This window comes from Pyrgilauda ruficollis, unplaced genomic scaffold (genome assembly GCF_017590135.1).
Source record: "Pyrgilauda ruficollis isolate IOZ18807 unplaced genomic scaffold, ASM1759013v1 scaffold3, whole genome shotgun sequence".
Lineage (NCBI taxonomy): Eukaryota > Metazoa > Chordata > Aves > Passeriformes > Passeridae > Pyrgilauda > Pyrgilauda ruficollis.
In genome coordinates, this window is record NW_024524377.1 from 4,146,050 (window position 1) to 4,166,609 (window position 20,560).

The window sequence follows — 20,560 nt, forward strand, 5'->3', positions numbered from 1 at the left end:
TCCTAGTATTGTAGGTGCCTCAGAATTCTCACATAATGCAGACATTGCTATTCTACCTCCAAAATGCTTCTCTGACCTAAACAGTGTTCTAAAAAAAAAACCATCCAAGATTCTGATATATACAGTGAAGAGTGACATTATCCACAGCTGCTGGCAATGCAGCAGGAGACTTTCACTTTGGAAGGACAGCTGAAATGTAGGCATTCCAAAGTTAAACAGCAGTTTCAGGCTGTCCTGGCAGGGGATGGAGGTAACACCTTGTTTTTCTCACACCACTGCTGAAATGTGGTATCCATGCTGGCCATGCAAATATACACAAGACCAGCAATGGAGAAATGGTGTCCTGACCTTTCTAATAATAAGTGTGAATTTGGAAGGCCTTCACATTCTTTATTCCTTCACATTCTTTAAACTGCTGCACTGTTGGTGAAGTGGAAAGGGAAGGAAAAGGATTCTCAATGTAGCCCCACTACAACTCTCACATACAGATTACAGCTGGTAAGAACAGACAGACCATTTTTTCCAAGCTTTATAAAACGTGTCCTTAGGCAGTAGTTTCAAAACCACTTACTCTGAATTTTAAGTCTCATGAAAGTGTTTCATTTTCTCCATGAATATTTGATCCTCACCCAGACAAAGGAAGAAAATTGAAAGTTTTGCAGTCTTTATTTCTTTCCCACTCACTTAACAAGGAATTTGGTAAAGATGATGTTACAAGACACTGAATCGACCAATTAGCAAAACTATTTATCTCATTCTTCTCCCGAAGAAAGAACATGGGAGACTTGAGAATATTTAAAGAGCAGTAGAGTATGCAAACCATCAGGGTTTTTCATAGACTGCAGCCACTTTTCACACAGAGAACAAGGATTAAAAATCTCATTTAATTATTTCATCTCCCACTGTTCCTGTCACCTACTATAAACAACTGAGCAAAGAGAGATGAACTAGGAAAAGTAAACTAAAGCTTAATTAAGAAGGTATTTTCCTTTCTTTCCTACTCAGGCCCATGCATGTATCGTGTCCCTAGGATACAGCAGATGTGTCATTTCCTTACTCTGCTAATTAGAGACACCATATTCCCTGAACAGAGTGTTGGAGGTATATTTTCAACCATTTATTTTAAAACAGAGTGACAGTCATGTCTCTAGCTTGTAAGTATTCCTGTAAACGCAGCCTGTTTACTCACCACCACTTAAATCAAATTGACATTTCACACCTTTTCAAAACTAGAACTGTTCCAAAAGAGGTCAACACTGAAAGCCTTGGATATGACACCAGGAAAGTTGTTGTAGGTGGAGCTGAGACAGGGACATTTTTTAGGCTATCACTGAAAGCCTGTGCCCTAATTATTATGCCTGAATCCAACTAAAACAGTGGAGTGACTGCTTAGCAGGCAGAAAATTAACGAGAATACCTGTAAATGATCAAAAGACTAACCAAAATCTACCCAACATATCTGTGGCATGTTATGAGCCTGTACAGACCAGGAAGTACCTAACTTGAGTATTTAAAGATGCCTACCACCAACTGAATAAATAGTGCTGCCAGTAAGTGGAATTTTCTACTGTTTATGCATGGATAAATAACCAATTTAAAGTTGCATTATAGAAGATAATAACCAGGAGGAGAATGCATAATACAATGTAGGAGCTGGCATACAAAGGGGATGCACAGCTTCCCTCCTTTGGATTCAGGCTGCTAAAGCTCAGTGTGTGCCATTTAATCAGCACAGTGTCTTATGTTTATCTGTCATCCTGCTCTCCCAAGGAAACTGCCATGGCAAATGAACTCTGAGGAAAAGTGTGGTGGCTTTATAAGGACTTGGAGTAGGCAGTGGGTGCCCCTGGGTGAGCAGCTGCACGTGGAATACCATGAGTGGGTTAACTCAAGTCCCCCTAGCTCCATAGGAAGAAATGTGCCTGAGGCTCTGATTAAATCCACCTTATTTTCAGCATCATAGAACTGGTACTTTAACATTTGGATGGCTGATAAGTTTCTTTCATCTGATGACCCTGTGGCCTCTGGTACCATCCCATGCCCACACTTCCAAGGGGTCTGGTCCCATCACCTGCCTGTTCTTTTCTACTTTGTGTTCTATTGTAGTATCATGGATAATTGACTCTCACTAAGGACAACTTGTCATTACTACCAATTAATTACAGAAGCACACATAACCATAACCATTAGTGCTGCATGTGCATGGTCTCTCCTTGACATCACCAGCTACATAACAGGGGTCCACAGGCTCAGGTGTCTGAACAGCATTGTAATGCTTTTGGCAGCTTAAAGATATGCCAACCTCCCCAACTTTAATAGGAAGGACAAACTCAAAGCCTCTCAAAAATCTCTAGTAACCTTGCTGGATATATTAAATGGAAAATGCCTGTAAATGTGTTGAATATTAGAGCTGAGCATCACCCTTCACATAACAAAGCTATTCAGGGAGGGCATTTCCGTCTCAGAAAAGTGCCTAATATCTTGCAACATGTAATTTGCATAACCAAGAGATGGCAGCACTCCATCAACGGTTTGCCTGAAGCAGTTCTTTGGAAATGATAATGAATCTGTAAAGCACCATACCTGTGTGTGTGAACAGCACTAGGAAACTAAAAACAATGGAATAACCATGGAGCGAGACCTGTGATTATTATTCTATTGCTTTACAAAGGTCAAGTAAAGATGAAATTCATTTACCAGTAACTTGAATTATTCTTTACCCACCTTTTATTATGAATAGGACGTAGCAAAGTATTTGTTTTCATTTGGTTGTCTCAGAGATGTATATTCTCAAAGCATATTTCATAAGATAAAAAAAGGCCTTCCACAAAAACTTAAAAAGCACACATATATCAAATATATTTTCATTTAAAGCACTTTCTCAGAAGCTGAATAAGATTCTTCATAATAATCTTAAGGATCAAGGCATGTGTAAAAATTTAACATTTAATTTATATATATATATATATATGTATGTATATAGGTGATTTTCTCCTGCAGACTGATGCTGGACACAAATTGGAGGAGTTTAGGGTTCCCAAAGACCTCCACTATCCCATATTACCAGGCTCACATGCACACAAAGGGTTTGGTAACAGTGATAATTAAATTCTTTTACCACATCCAGTCCAACTTCTTTTAGATTCTGTGAACAGGCTATGGATTCCAGGAACAGCCTTTGATAGTGCTACAAGGAAAATGAGCAGCACAACCCTATAGAGACTATGAGGTGATGAGGAAACTGGGTAAAAGGCTGATAGCAATGAACTGGACTGAAAAGGAAATTGTTGAGCTGTTGGATCAGTTTTGAGAGCAGCATTATTTAAATTAATGAGATTCACAGCTGACTGATGTTAACACTGCTTTCCACCTCTGTTGCTTATTGCTGAAAATAATTTTCCAAGAAAAAGACTAGGTTCAAACAATATTGATTATATTGCAGAAAAACACATCACAAATAAGTTGCATAATATCACTAAGGGTCTTCTGTTTTTTTGCATGTAAATGTAATTCTTGCTTTAAAATATCTGATTAGTTTTTCTTTTTTTACAACTGTTTTTACCTTAGTCTAACTCCATTGGTGGTACATTAATCCAATACACAATGATAATTTATTTGTTTTCTTAAAAAACACCAAACAAAAATTTTTGTGGCTTTTGTTCTTTTTTTGTGGTTTGTTTTTTTCCCAGTGTGACCTTGTTCTTCCGTGGTATCTCCACCTCTACAGAAAATATTCACCACTATTGGATTCATTCCTGATATTTCTAGTTGTACAAAATACTATCTTTCTTAGAAAACCAGCAAACAGGTTCAGTTTTATTTAATAGCTTAATAGGAGTGGGAGCATCATAGCAGCAATAGTATCAGTCAAAAAACAATTCAGTATTTCATCAGATGATACCAACTGTAGGCCATAACTAGAAACTGGAATATGTTTTTATTCTGCATTAGTGTGTACATTCTAAATTACAACAATCAGACTAAATGAGACTGAAGCTATCATGAGAACAAATCTAACTGTTCATCTCTTCTTGTTTTTGTCTACAGCAGAAGGCTGCAGCATCAGCTTTCTCCTCTTTCTCACACAAATTAATCCTGCTGCCTGCAATGAGCTCCAGTGTCACTGGAAGGAGATCCAGGTCACTGTACATAGCACCTGGATCAAATCACTCCATGAAACTGAGCAAGTTCTCCCAAAAACAGATTGGAAACTAAGTATTTCTATTTATGGGCCTGGAGTCCCCATTCATTATTAGTTCAATGCATTTTCAGAGGGTGGAAAAAGAAACCTTAAGAACATATGTCCCAGGAATTTATAACAGCATGTTTCTTGGATTACGATTAGCCCAACAGAAAGCCTGTTTTACATAAATATACTTTAAAAGACCATGGAACATTAAATATAATTCCTGGAGGTAAAAACAGTTTGCTTTTTTAATCCTCTCTCCTATCTGTTCTTCGGGAGCTCCTCTTACCCCCACTCTATGATGTGGTTGTATCAGAATCAATGATCTACTTATAGACAAAAGGACAATTTTTTTACTCAGCATTGAGTAGATTTATCCTGCCTTCCGTAGTACCTAGTATTCCTTTTAAGTTGTTGGTTGTTTTTTTTTTATGTGGACAGAAAACTTTAGATAACTGCTTTGAAGATAATTCCCATATCAAGCAGAAAGCACAAAAGATCAGTAAAGTTGAAAACTTTTAAAGTTCTGACTTAGGGAAGATATGAAAGCTCATTTTTTCCAACAGAGGGACCTCCAGGTTGTTCAGAAACATTGATAATTAGCTCGTTTCCTTTCTCGAGTTTCATACTTTTGCTAGGGATTCCTTGACCTTGACCACACCCCCAGCCTGCTGGTCAGCCAAACACAGATTGTGGTTTTATTCCTTTTCCTCGTTTCTATGACAAAGACTTAATTTTAAGTTACCCACTCACAATACACACATTTGTAACATATTCCTATGTGTTCTAAATGCACTTTTACCTACCCTTCTAGGGAACGGATCTCCCTAGTTTTTACTAAAGAAAGTGAAATTAAACCTTTTGCAAATGAATGGATGGCACCTTTTAAGTTGTATTCATACAGTTTTATTTAAAAGAGCACAATCTCTCAATTTAAAAAATGCTTAAGGGCGATGGGCAGGACCACAGCAGAATTTAGATACAAACTTTGTAAATTTGGATGCAAATTTCGGGTTGAACCCTCTAAGGTGTCACAAGATGATTATCTGATTTAGGCTACTTAAATGCATATCACGCTTTGATATCTCTGAAGTCACTTCTGAAGTCACTTTATCACAATTAAAAGACCACCATTAGTTTCGGGGCATTATTTGATGAAATTTAAGACCAGTTTGAACTCAAATCTGTAGGAATATACACACGTGCTTACTACTGAGCACATCTGTCAGCTGAAGAACTCAGTGAAAGCTCTCAGGAAGGACCTAAGAAAGATGTTTTGATCGTGTTTCATGTAGAAAAACGTTCGCATGATCCTTATCTGTTCTAAAGTAACAGTTTGCTGAGAGATTTAAGTACAAATTCCAAAATGTGAACTCGCCATGAAGCAGAAATAGAGAATATGTCTTGAGTAAAACTGTCTATCTTAAAGGAATGCAAGCTGCTAAGTAACATAGTATTGGAATTTTAAGATCAATGGTTTAGTGACAGAATGCGGGAGGCGGAACTCAGCTGTGGTAGCTTTACCCACACCTAAACTAAGCTGCCAGGAATTTAGCCAAGCTGAAAAGTCACTTTTGTCAAATTATCTTGAACGAAAAGTGTGGAGGGCCAAGGTTCATTCAGCTCCCAAAGTAAGGCAGATTAGAAAGGCGGCCGACTGCGGAGCCTTGAGAAGTTTCTCCGATCACCTGCAAAGCGATCCTCAGTTCCGTGAAGATAACCCCGTTTAGAATTCAATGTCTCCGCATTAACACCGCCGATCTCTCGAATACAATCGCCTAGGAATTGTACATTTGCACTCCTATCTACCAGTTAAATTTGCCCTCCTATCCACCAGCTCCTATCCGCATTTGTTAAGCGGCGGTGCAGCTTCCCCTGCCTGGCAGACGCCTCCGCGGGGCGAGTCCTGCCAGTGCAAAATGCGATTATTAAGGCGATGCACGCTCCCTGCTTTCTTTCTTTCCTTCCCCACGCCCAGCCGAAGGCACAGTTTGGGTATCTCCGCAGGAAGCCGCTGCCCGCACGCCCTGGCAGCGCTCCTGGCACCGGCGCTGCCCTGCGCGGCCGGGCCGGAGCCCGGGGGTCTCTCGGTGCCGGGCTCCTGCAGCCCCCGCTGCCGACGGCGATAAACCCGCGTGTGCTGCTCCACACCGAGCCCCAGGGCTCCTCCCTGCCTGATGGAACATTTCGTGTTCAACAGATAAACCCAACAGCCCGCTCTGCCCTGACTAATGACTCACATCTTCCTAAACGCTCCGCTGAAGTTTGTTTACAGCGCTGGCGCTTGCTACATCAGGGCAAGGAGGGCTCTGTGTTTCCTTTTTCTACTGGTTTTTTTTTGTTTTTTTTTTTTTTAAGCAAACACAACTGACAAAACTGTCAACTCTTTTTATTGTTTTCAAGTTGTATAAACAGAATTAGGCTGCAGGGAGTCTATTAATAAAGTCCTATGCAACAAAACTATTCACAATCTTCAAGGCAGGTTTTAATCTCCCATGAAAAAAATCAATTTTATTTAGAATAAACTAGTAAAGAATGGAGATTACTCCAGGGAATTAGTCCTTAAAGGATGATGGAGAAATATAGATTTTCTTCTCTATAAGAATATGATGCTGCAATGCATATAAAATGTGTCATAACAATTGCATAAAGGCTTCTTTTAAATTTCCAGGCTCATTAGCCCTATAGCTTTCTAGAAACAAGCACTTCTGGGGAGGGGGGGAAAAAGGAAGAGGGGAAAAAAAAAAAAAAAAAGCGTATAATTATAGAGACAAAAGAGACAAATACCTGGCAGAAAAAAGCTTAGAATCTTGAATAAGTTCCACTGCATTAATGAACCACTCCACCAAGTCCCAGGAGGTCAAAACATATTAAGTGTGTGACTCCAGAGCAGGAGAAGTAACCTTGTGCCCTTGCTTTCCATTTCTATGGCATCTCCAAAGAGTCACAAACGGATCAGTGCAGAGGGTGAAGTTATATTAATACAAGTTCAGTGGCCACCTGGAATACAGCTGCCAAGACCTCCGCTCACAGACGGTGACACTTTTTCTTGGAGGCTGAATCTGGACAAATAACCCAAAGATCACAAGTTCTGCTCTTGATTATACCTGTGCTGCTCTGCAATTGAGCGTGTTTTCATCAGCTACAGCAGAGACAATGAAGCTGGTTTTACTGAACACCGAATCTGAGGCATTTCCACTCCAATATAAACACTTTTTAAACACAATTTTTAACACTTATAGCTTGGAGAAGCCAGAATGACTTCAAGTCCTGACACTCTACATTCACTTGTTAACAGGGTCAGGATTTCACTTTTACCTCTGGTTTTTATTTCTCTTAGCCACAAAAGTGAGACCTGAACTCTGTGCTTATTATTCCCACTGCAAAAATTTAAAGACTCTTTTGTGTCACTGAGAAATAAACAGCATAAGTCTTGTACCAGAGGCAAAACCACTTCTCACAGATCTTTACAGTCTTTAACTGTTTATGCCCCAAGATCTTAATCAAGTATCTGTTAAAGCCTTGTCCTAACAATTAATTAGGGAAAACTATAATTTGTATTTTGCAGAAACTTCATAGCCACAAGTGCAGTGACAGCTGTGTGGTTAGAAGGAAGGTTTTAGTGGCTGGTGGAGTTCATGTACACTTTCAAAGACATTTAACTTGCTTTTTTTCTGACAAAGAAGCAATCTAAAATCCCAAGCCTGAATACTCCATGACTCTCAGAAATTGCTTTTCAGCAGTCACAGCCACTTTAGGCAGAAGGCGATCTTGTATCTGAGCAAGGAGAAAAGCTCTGATCCAGAGCTCAGCTGAATTTTGTAACTTTCTTGTCTTTATTAAATTTTGTTATATTCATGAATATTTAACAGTTAAAATATTGTTATTACCGCACAAACATTCTTCCAGCTTACAAATTGTTATATTCTGACTCTATTTATACTTTAATTTGATTTTGCTCCAAAGCAAATATTGTCTTTTTTTGCAGAGAATTCAGTTTTCTAGTAGAAATAACCTCTCCTCCATCCGTGGAAAATTTTTTTTGGCCTTACTGATGGCGGAACCTTTTGCATTAAGGTTACATTAATTAATAACTCAGCTAATTTCTGTGTAAATGTTCTGCACTAGAATAAAACCAAGCTGACACAGAGATGGCTTGTGTGGCCTGAGACCCAGCTGAGCTGCATGGAAGGGTTTGATCTGCTGTAACTATCACTGAGGGAGGAGAAAAGCTGGCAGAGCTTCCATCAAAAGATTCTGCACCCTCGTGCCTGTGGGTCTGGGTGCAAAGGCAGCAGTATGGCAGCATTTAGCGCTCCTCCCGTACCCCCACACTGCCAGGGAAGGTGGCAGCTCTGCTCAGGGGCTCTGCTTACATTGTCGCCTGCAGCGTTTCAGCACCGGCTGCCTTCCGTCCTCCTCCTTCATCCCAGCTCCCCTATTCTTTGTTGTAGGAAATAACAACTCAGACAACGGCAATGTCTCTTTTCCTTATTGGTAAACAGTCTCTGGGCACATCTGCAGTGATGATGATAAGGCAGAGGTCTGCTCTCAAATGGGAAAACCAGAATGTCAGTTTACATAATGGCCAGAAAACAAGAAAAAGAACCTATACGCTCGAGCAGCAAGCCTGTTTCTATCTTGCTTCATTGTCTTAACAGGATTCTTATTGTGTTTATATTTAGAGACATGGGAAACTGTGCTAGCCATGCTCCCCATTGTTACTTAACCTCAAACAACCTATATAACACGCTGTCCATTAAGGAACCTCAATGTAGGCTCCAATCAAGGTGGCTAAACAAGATATAGGAAAATAAAGCTCAGTGCTTCCTCCTTGTTTGGGAAAAAACAAACAGGAAGGCTCCCTCTTACACTCACCTCAGCAGAAAAGAGGGAGGGAGAGTTTGTTTTTACAGGCTCACAGAAGATTTGAGCTCTCTGTTGTGCACCTGTTTGGTTTTTCACCATTCACACTCTCAATAAATGGATAGAAACACTTCAGCAACCTATTTCCCAACTGGGAAACTTTTCTTTACTTTTTAGGAATAGTGTTTATTAGAAATCCATGTTTAAAATCTACAACAGAAACCTGACATAATTAAGACAGCAAAGACTGTGACTGGTTACTGATCAGAAAATTGCTTTTGATAACCTGTTAGTGCCTGGTGAAGCTGGCCTGAATGCTGAATAACAAATGAAACATTACCAAAAACTCGAGTCCACATAACCAGTATTAAATTGAATGCAATGTTCCTAATGACAACAGAGACTTGATTGCTAAGAGTTAATGATAGTTAATGATAGTTAATGATCCAACTCATAGACACCAGTGTTGAAGAGGACTAGAAGTGGCAACTGAGCTTGAAATTCTGAATGTAAAACCATTTCACACATAAAAAATATTTACAATGACTCCTGGTTTAAAATTTTAATTATTTAAACAGCACATTTCAGTCTTTTTCTTCAGAAGCCACAATATGTGGGCCTTTCAAATCAGCCAAGGATGACAACACTACAAAATCATCCACAGATGACACTTTACAAAATCAGCCAAGAATGACAAACATAAATCCTTTAAAGCTTTAAATTAACAATTTTATATAGAAAGCTTTCACCTCTTTCTGTGATGCTCTGTCTTGTCCTAATCGTAACATCTGAGATTCTTCAATAAGTATTGGGGTTTCTTACAGAAACATTCAAACTTTGGACATTTAATTTAACACAAAATCTTAGCAATCCCTGGCATAAATCAGGAGAGACACGTTGCCATCAGAAAGAATTCAATTCTTCTTTTTTTCCAATGATTTGGCCCTGGTGCATGTCAGGCTGTGAAGGTGCTCCATCAGGTGTGCCTGACTAGATAAGAGCCTGAAGGCCAGGTTGCTCAGCTCTATCCCTTAGTAAACATATTTCCTTGGTGATCACACTTCTTACTATCTTGTCACCCAGTCATCAAATATGAGATGGATGTAAAGAGAGTGTAAAGTCTGTAGTTCTTTCTTACTTCTACTTTCACCTTCTAATATCTCTGGAATGCTGTGCAAAGATTAAAAGGAAAAGCAGGAAAGGAAAGCAGGAGGCATGCAGAAGGAGCATCAGTCTCCAGGAGGAGCTCAGGGAACAAGAGATCCTTCATGGCCCCTTCCTACACATGCAAGGTGAGAACCTTTTCCTGTCCCAGTTTTGTTTCTCTACTGCTCAGGTTTCACACATGTACCATACTCAGTACATCCTGGATTTAGTGTTGGAGATGGAAACAAGCTGATCTCTGGGTGTGAGGTCAAAGGCCGGCCTCATTGGGAACGGCTGCAGCAGGATTTCCATTAGATTTCCGAATGAGAAACCCCTTTACCGTGCTTTCATTCAATTGTCCTCACTGCCTTCTCCTCCCCCCTTAGTCTCCCTTTCTTTCAGGTGGTGGCACTGCTGCACCACTTGTGGTGCTCAGCACAGCTTCCTCTGCCAGATTTCTGAGTGTATCTTAACAAGTAATTAGAGCAATTTTCACTAGCTCATGCTGTCGGCTCTCCAGCTCCTGCATGATCCAAATGGCTCTCAGGGGATGTTACATTATGGTTGGTTTGTTATTGTTTGTTCCAGGCCAGTGCCACTAGACAAAAGCGTTATAAAACTGGTGAGTGGTATTAATCACAATTTCTTAGATGTCTATGTCTGCAATGTCCTTACTCTCACTTTCCCATTTTTTTGCTTAGCTCTCATTTTATTCTGAAAGAACAATTAGGATGTGATGTACAGAGCCCTGTGCCACATAGAAGCTCAGCAATAGGCTCAAATATTTATAAGGTTTGATAAAAAAGTAGAAGAGAAAAACAAGCACTGCATTTCAGCAACTCCACCTCTTTGTTAGGAATGACTGGATTAGTACCTGAGAGCTTCCTTGCAAACAGCCAGAATCCCACCAGCTTTGAGTATTTCAAGCCCCTAAATTCAACTGAAACTTAACGACTGATCCATTGTGTGTCTCCATATCTCACTTGACTTCAGCATACAATGCAGAATGTCCCCTGCTGTGCAGCCCCAAAACAAGCCCCTTTGAAAATAGTATTTATTTCAGTTCAGTTAATCCTTATCATTTCAAAACTCTAATGGCTTTGAAATTCACAGAGATGTAACCCTATTGCTGTGGTAAGAGATTCAGTCATGTAAGAGAAGAAAATAAACGGAGTAAATATAACTAATTTATTCAGTTTCCGATCTTATTGATTCCAGGTCTGGGGGGCTTTTAAACCCCTTAATTGAGGCAATAATAAGTAATAATAGGTAATAATAACTTTGGCCTGTCTCCCTCCTGGGTCTTTTCAGCACAATGAGGTAGCTATTGTGTGTTATAAGAAAGAAACCTCCCAACTGAAAACCCACCAGCACAACTGAGGATTCTCTAAAAATATGGAAGAGAAAGAAAAGACAACCACTTTAAAGGGGTGGATAAAGGCAACCGGACAGCTGTTAATATGTTTTGCAAAGAAGAATATGATCTTGGTAGATCATTGACTGAGGCAGCAGTAATAACAACAAGCCTGCATTTACATGGTACTTTACACCTTCAAAGTGCTGTGCAAACAATAACTAATTGATCTAGTCAAAAAAGAACTGCTCCAGTGTAATATCAAGTATGTAGTCACAAGAGAACACATTATTAACTCAAGGAAGCAATTTATTTCAAAATCTATTACCATAAATTATACTAGTCTCTTTTTCCTCCTTTTTTAAGTTATTCCCTCTGCAGTCTGATTAATGCCTGGATTAATTTGCTCAGGATTTCTGGAAATTTAGTAAGTGCAAACTTAATAGGAGACTGATAGAAATGTCAGAGGTAATTGATGCTTTAATGGGCATGAAATCTGGAAAAGTACCCAATCAGAATAGATTCACAAAGGCCTCTTTTAAACCATGATGGTAAAGGCTCATCATACTGGATTCACTACTTTAGACAAGTTTAAGAAATTGTGTACTGTCAGTACTCTCTGCTTCCTAAACTTAGAGGCACAAAATGTGCATCAGATCAATATAGCATTTTCCTATTAACTCCAGATACTGTATTATTTCCTACCTCTTTTTTATCAATGTTTTAAAATTATGATCTTTTCAACTGAATGGCTGCATAAAAGAATTTTTTAAAAAAAATAAAAATAAGTAGGTTGTATCATGCCACACCAGGATAAAAGTATGATAGGAGTTGCAGCCATTCTATTTCTGTATTTTTCCCTGCTTGTGCTGATACAGAAAGTTGCTGCTCCCATTCTTGGTTTGCCTGTTCCTTTAAACAAGGCCTGATCTGATCTCTGAATCAAGTAAATCCTATTAGTCCGTTTCAGCCATGAATACAAAGGAAACATTCCATAATCTGTCCACAAGAATCTAATCCACGTCTGTTTCTTAATGCAATACGCACACAATAATGCATATATTGTGTTATCAGGGGCCAGAAATGTCTTCATCTGTGCACGCTGCTAGGTGCAAACACCGTGCTTATCACTGCAGTGTTCAAAAGCCTTTTCTTTACAGGAGAAATAAGCTGGAAAAACACCAGCAAGTCTCAGTGTGCCCCAACAGGCTGTGACACTCTTGCCTCAAAGCCTCTGCCATGCATTTGAAGTCAGTTCCCATTCCTTTCCCTTTCTGTCCTACCATGGAATTCTGGCTGCTGCACTTGCACTACCCAGCCCCACGTTAGCTCCTGCAGTAGCCAGTAAGTAAAAACCATTGTAATGCTGTCTGGCTTGTAAATGAGAAGAACAATAAGGAAAGTCTGAGTCTGACAGCCAGCAGTCCATGGTGATTACAAAGAAAAGGGACCCCATTTTTTACTCCCTTTTTGTTATTGTTATTAAGGTCAGTGTCATCCATCAAGATGCGGAGTTATTTCTGACACAGTTTCAAAGGTCAATTGGTCATGTGCAATGACAAAATAGATTCATGGAATAATGTACCCAAAAAACTCGGGAATGTGCCTTTCCACTTTCTATTGTCATGTTCCTACTCATATTTCAGTGCCAAAAATCAACAAAGAGAGACATTTGAAAATACCAGTTGAGCAAACAAGAAGAAACTGCAAGTAACTCACTGATGTATAGTTTGAAAGCCATGGAATTTCTCATTCTAAGCTACCATTCTCTTCATTCCAAATATCCAGTCAGTTTTTAGCCAGGAGAAATATTTCATTGGCCTCCCCATTCTACAAAGCAACAGATTTCTTTAAAAGGCTCCAATTAAAGTTTAATAGGAAAACTCTTGAGTATAACATCTCATGCTACAATTCACTCGGCTGGCACACTACCATCTTTGTCCTTCCTTCCAGGAGGAATCTTTTCCTGAGTTTTAATTCATGGGAAGTTTTGAGAAAAGTCTGCTGAGGTTTCATCACCATACCCACCACATTTCCACAGGAAGAACTGATGGAAATGGTAATGAATGGGTGAAGGCTGAATCCAACACCAGCAAGACACTGAATGAGACAATCCACTTTTACCCTCTACTGTTCATTAGCTGCACAAATACAAAGCTGTAATACCTTCTGCAACCCTCATCCATCTCTCCTTGATAGGAGAGCAGGAGTATCAGTGCTTCCCGTGTTCTAGAGCCAAGAAGAGGAGGATTCTCTACAAAAAGAGACAAGAGGCCCTTGACTCCTGTACTCCACTCCTTTATGACAAATAAACTCACTGGATTTTTGTCTCTCAGTGAATAACTTTTGAAACAAGGACTTCTTTCCCTAGTGAGTTACAAAGCTGAATATAAACAGTCTGATTCTCTTTTGAACTGATCTATCTATGACATACATCATATGGGCTCACACTGCACTTCTGAAAAGTGACATAGCAGTGTTATCTTTGTGCATTTATAGAGAGAATTGAGCATGTAGCCAGGCATGGGTTGGTACCTTCAGCAATTCCAGTGTGGTTAAGCTTGCTGCATTTTGTAACAGCTTATTTTCTGGCCACCAATATAAAGTGAGTGGTCCTGGCACTCATAATCACTGCTGATCAGTTAATTGCAGTGTAGTACCACCATTGGGGTATGGAAATTATATGGTAAATAATTACCAAGTAAACAGCTGCTTCTGTTTCATTCAATTTCACAGCTTTGCAAAATTTGTCATGGTAGTTCATAAATTAAAGGGGTCCCACAAGTGGTAAAAAGTATTTAGTATTAAAGACTTCCTTGAGTTTCTTCTCACTTCAGATGTCTGCAATATAAAAACCAGAAATGACGTTTTGGAGGATTCATTATACCATGCAATTTGGAGTACAACAACCAGAAAAGAAGTTTATATTGAAAGAAATACTTGGAAGTCGATCTGTGAGGCACAAGACACTAGTAGTTCCTCCATTACTGCTAAAGTTCATTGTTCATAGCCACCATGTGTCTTTACCCAGCCCTGGTTTTCAAAATAAAAATAAAAATTAAACTAATACTTTGAACTGATTAGTCAGACATTTTCAGTTTAACAGGAATCAGCCTGTTTAGTTCCATTTCAGACATACTGAAACACATCAGGTATTGAAAAAACAGCCCCCAAAACATTCATTATTTAACTGTAGGATCAAATCACTCATTTAAAAATGAGACTGAAGAGCTGGAGACATTTCTGGTTTATCTTTGTCAAAGGCTCACTCTGTCGGCCATTGGGATGGGCAGACCTTGCTCGTTCAAACACTGCACACTCCAGCCTGTCTCCCCCAAAAACTCAGTAACCTCTCTACTGAGGGAGAGTCACATTTACCCACCCAGTCACAAGGGGGTTATTCCTCTGCATTCTCAGGGTTTGCCCTTCCTAGATAACACCAGTACTGTAAACTCAGCAGGAGATTAAGACAAAGTTCCCAAAACCAATGGCTCAACCATTGTCCCTCAACAGCTCTCAAGTGTGGGATCGAGATAAGGCACCTCTCAGAAATAATTTCTCTTTTCCTGCTTCTTCCTCTCCACTGCCTTTTAGACAAACACACTGGGTTAATGCATCTAATGGCCAAATGACACAGAAGTTAAAACACAATAGTCGAAATTACTGTAAAATGGTTTAAAATTCTGTCATCTATTGTCAGAGCTTTGGCAGTGATCACACATTAAAGGTACAAAATTTTAAAACAGGCTTCCCAGTTATTCTCTTAACTCCTGTTACATACTAGTTCTTTGTATGAAAGATATTTAAAATATTAGTTAGATTATTATTTTGCCTCTGCAAGGACAGAAATAACCAGGTACTAAGACACATTGAGAAACTGAGTTGCGCAATTCCTTTAACTCTCTGTATTTTCCACTGGTAAACACAAAGACCTTCAATGAAAGGATTCTCTTTTCTAAAATGCTGCCATTTGCGGGCACTAATAGGTCTTAATGGCCCCGTTCTGCCCCACCTGGGACGGCACTCCCTTGCTCTGGGGTCTAGCCCCAGGGCTCCGTTTAATTCCAGGCTTTCAGCCCTTGCCTGAGCTGTTCTGTAGGCATGTTTGTCTCCAGGCTTGTCTCCGGGATGGACCTTGGCAGCCTGCAGGCTGCATCCACGCTGCAGATGTGTGCTACAATCAGCTCCAAACCCTGGCTGGGGCCTCATCCCCCGGCTGGATTCTGAACCCCCCTGTGGCTTTGCCTCCAGTCCCACCCCTGGCCCAGTCTCCGTTACCCCTGACTGGGCTCCCTGGAAGGATCCTGGACCTGCTTCATCCCTTGCCTTGTCTGGGGCTGCTGATGGACGCTGTCATCAGCTCCTGTCCCTGTCTGACACCATGGCCAGACCCTGAGGGACTGTGCCAGGATCAGTGAGGGCACAGCTACCACAGCGATCACCCTCAGCACCAGGATCACCTTCCACGAAATGGAAGCAGGTCCTTGATGACATAAAACAAAAGTCTATAAAACTGCTCTAATAGCAGCACTAATAAAAATAATTTTGTTTTCAGCCTTGGCAAAAACTAAACCAGAAAACTGGAACTTCCTTAGTTTTCCCCTTTTAGGCAACTGAAGGTGAAATGAGTTGCTCTGAAGTCCTGCTCAATCCTCCCCACAAAGTGCCTTCTGTCACAACTGATTAAGATGGATGAGGTCCCATAAATATCATTTCATATGATGTGCTGTAATTGCCATAAGCCATAAGTTAAACTAATTCATTTTCAAAGAAAGGACACTCATCAGTTACAGCCTTGAAGTTTCCATCTACTAATTGTTAAAATTCTTCCAGGTGAAAACAAAGAGCTGAAAATCTTCAAGCCTTCCAAATGTAGGAACTTCTCTGGTGGCACAAGTTGAGAATGGCAGGCAGTCATATCCAAAGGTTATTTATCTCGGAAAAACAACACTCATTTTAACTCAGGTTGAAACATGACCACCTAAGGAGCTGACTCTATTGATGTGTATAGAAAAGAACCCACATTATTAAGGGCAGAAACACATTTTCATGATTGGAAAAGGAGCTATTTTTACCTGCTGAAAGTATACCAACCATTACATGTCAGCACAAGGCTTACAGAAAATGGAATACAGAAAACAAGATGGACTTGGGGTTTTTTTTCCTCAAAAAAGTGTATTTGTGCTGCACAGAGCACCCTGATGTATGAACATTTGCATTGTTGTACACAATTTGAGGAGACATATGAGAGTCAGGGGTCAAATTTCCAGTAAGCAATGTTGCATAGAACATAATTTTATCATTTATTGGAAGAATGATTACTTCTGAACTAACTCAATATGTCAGTATGTATAATCAAAGTGCGTTGACCTATGGATATGCTGAGGTTTGCCAGCAAAGGCTCCCACCTGCCAGTGAAAAATCTGAACTCCATTTATGCCTGTAATCCACATCTGCTCCTCACTGTTCAGATGCAGCAGGAAGAAACTCTTCCCATAAAAGTCTCATCGTGCCCCAGCACCCACCATAGTAAAGTCAGTCACCCCTCTGATTTTAATGGGGTTATTTGTTCATTACATGAGCACCAGAGAGCAGAATTTGCTGTTGTATGACCTCAGTGCTCACTGGGCATCGACAGAGAGACGCTGACTGTTTGCCAAACATGAAATTGAGTTTTAACATTGTTTTAAAGACCTACGAGGTTCTGCATAATTTAATAAGTTGTCTATTAAATTGAATTGCTGACTCTAAGGTACAGATATCATTCAATTCTGATCTATTGATCACACAAAATATGCAGGCTAAAAGTGTGTGTAACACTTTCTATAAATTTCTAAACCAGACTCAAAATGCACTGCTGGCCAAGGTATGAAAGCCAAACAGACATCCTCATTTCAGCCTAAAGATCTTTGCTCTTGATAACTTTAGCCTCCAGGCAAAAGACAATTTTGTATCACCGAAACCCTATTTTATTTTATTATTTTATTTTATTTTATTTTATTTTATTTTATTTTATTTTATTTTATTTTATTTTATTTTATTTTATTTTATTTTATTTTATTTTATTTTATTTTATTTTATTTTATTTTATGTACTTCTGAATGTGTCTGTATGTGGGATGCTTGTACTCCTGAATGCTGAATGATGAGGACTTATGTCACACTGATAAATTGTTTTCTTTGCAAGATGTAGCATAGCTTTCACAGGCTGATACCAATTCAAATTTAAAAAAGCTTTTAACTTTCAATTTAAAAGAGGAAAAAAATACTGAAAATATTCTGAAAGATAATTAGATAATATCTTTAGTGTTTTGTTGTCATTTTGTTAATTATATATATAAATGGTAAAAATGACCATACATTCACTTTCATAAATACAATAATTTTACAATGACTGCCTTTGTATTATGACCCAGAAATCATGGATAGTATTAAAGCACTCCAGACAAGTAAAGAATTCCCTGGAATTACAGGAAAGATTAGCAGAATAAACACTTCCAGGCTTTCTTGCTAAGTTTGTTTAAAGAAGAGAGACGATGGAGACACTAAAAACAACTGAAGAAGTCACGAGTCTGACAGAAAGCCCTTAACTGGACACTCCCTTCCCCAATGTCCTTCACATTAGCCCAAGAATCAGTAGACTGTTGTTTGGTCGATCTTTAGGACTACAGCTTCTCAATTTACCAGCCCTTATCAGCAAGAGGCCCAGGAATCCCAAGCCTGTTTGTTTCAAGTCTATTCTCTCCAAAAGGCTCCCCAGAGCAGCAGCCATTTGCAGTTCTAGACAAAGGAACACATTATCACTTGCCTTGTTTTCAGCTCTCCCAATCTTCCTTAGATTCACTCTGAATGCCTAAGGAATCCTGACCTCTTCACTGCAAACTTGGACGGTAAAACACCTGATTTGTGTCTGTTTTACCTACTTGTCTGGTATGGTCCTTGGAGCACTTAAATTATGTTCGTGAGCATGATTGTAACAATAAAAAGCATAAAAATAATAAAAGAGGTATTTTAATTGCTAATGATAAAGTGTTATTCCAACAGACTGAATGAAATGTTGCCATCCTATGGTTGTGCTTTACTCCTAAAGAAGATCAGAGCTTGGATAATGTGGATAGATGCATACACAGTTTGTAATTACGAAAAGAGCTGTCAATAACACCCCACCACTGTCACTTTTATTGCCTGACTCCCCCTGCCATAACACCACCTCATTTGTAGCCATGGTAAGATGCCAAATTGCTTTATTTTCAAAGTGTATGACTACATTTAAAAAAAGACTTTGTGTGCAATATATTCCACAGTGCTCACTCTCATTAGTATTGCCTCAGCATGCATGGATTCACGACCAGCATCTTTATTTCATATGGAGGCATCCTTTAAAGAAATTGGATGCTAGAGGGTCTATACATCAATGTTATGATGCTGTATTTTTCATGAAATCTGTAAATAAGGTCAACAAGACAGGGATATTCCAGATGACAGAATCTCTAATAGTTTTTGAGGAGCAGCCTGTTTCCCTTTAAAAAGTCAATTTGCTTTCAACCCATGCCTATTAAAAAGTGTACTTTGCCTAGCAGGGGCAAAGCACAATTCCAGCAGTTTTCATGGCTCTGGGTAAATATTGCTGGGGTGATGTATGCAAGGCTGTATGCTACCCATGGCTGAGGAGGGGCAGTAATGGGGACTCTGGATCATTGCAAGTGGCTTTGTTTGACTCTGTATTTTAGGGTCTCAAACATGATGAATTCATAACGGAGATAGTATGGCAAGAGAGAATAAACAGCACCACTGGCCTTGTGAGGGCTGTACTTTAGAGAGCCAAGAATGCCATTTATGTTGCTACACATGAAAATTTAAACAGCTTAAGCTTCTTCCAAGACTTTGGACCCTGATTCCCTGGGTATCACCGATTTCAGCAAATGGAAGGTCAGACTATTTCACAATAGAGAGATTTGTAGCTTCTCCTCCCAGGCCCTGTTAGCAGCTAATCAGAGCCCACTACAGAAAGCTGAGCTCAGGTCAGAGGTACCGATAGGATCCACGCCTCCAGTGACTGAAGGTCACCACAACTGGGCAACTGAGAAGAAAATTGGGGGGGTGAAACTAATTCCTGGTGAACGTGTGTCCACTGGACAGAAATTACCATTGTAAGGAGAGGGGTAACAAAGGGGAGAAACAAAAAACTAATTGGAAGAAAATACAGAGGAGGGAAATAGAAAAGCAGATATAAAGACAATCAAATGAGGCAGGCAAAACCAGAGCATAAAGCAGTCCAGATATTCAGGCCAATTAGCATTCTTTGTCTTAGCTAGAACACAGAAAACTAAAAGAGGAAAACTAATATGAACAAAAGTGAATAGAATTAAAGTGACCAGAAAAAGACAAAATATATGAAATTATTTATAACAATGGGACGTAGTTGTACATCACACACCTGCCTTCTGTCCCATTCTTATAAAGATCTCTCCCTTCTGCCACCGAGTGACTTAGATCCTGTAACTGTCCCCAGAGCATAGGGAACAACAGGTTACCAAAAATGGGTTAGCAATAATAACAGGAAAGGTTTGTGTTTCTGCTGATGAATTCTCATTGTACTGATCAGTTAGTCCATAACTACTTAAAAACTGGTCTCCTTCAGGAAATAAATGATCAGACAGTGGACATCGAAAATTTAAATTGTCCTAATCTGCTTTTATTTACAGTCCTTTTCGACAACTCTCAGTTTTCATTTTTTTTTTATCTTAGTCCAAAACATCTTCCTCCTTAGAATGGAAAGTGAATTTGAGTCCTGCTCCTTTCCTTCATGATTTTATCTCCTGGCTCAGGCTCTGCCTGTGAGCCCATTCCAAACTGTTCATGTTCCTTTGTTGCGGGGTGCAGCCACATGTTCCCGGCGCCATTCAGGTGGGGAACCCACCTGCTGGGTCTTGGAGCCAGTGTGACGGGACATTTCCCTTCCACACCAAAGAAGACACATAATCACTTTGTCACTTTCATGGCACCTAT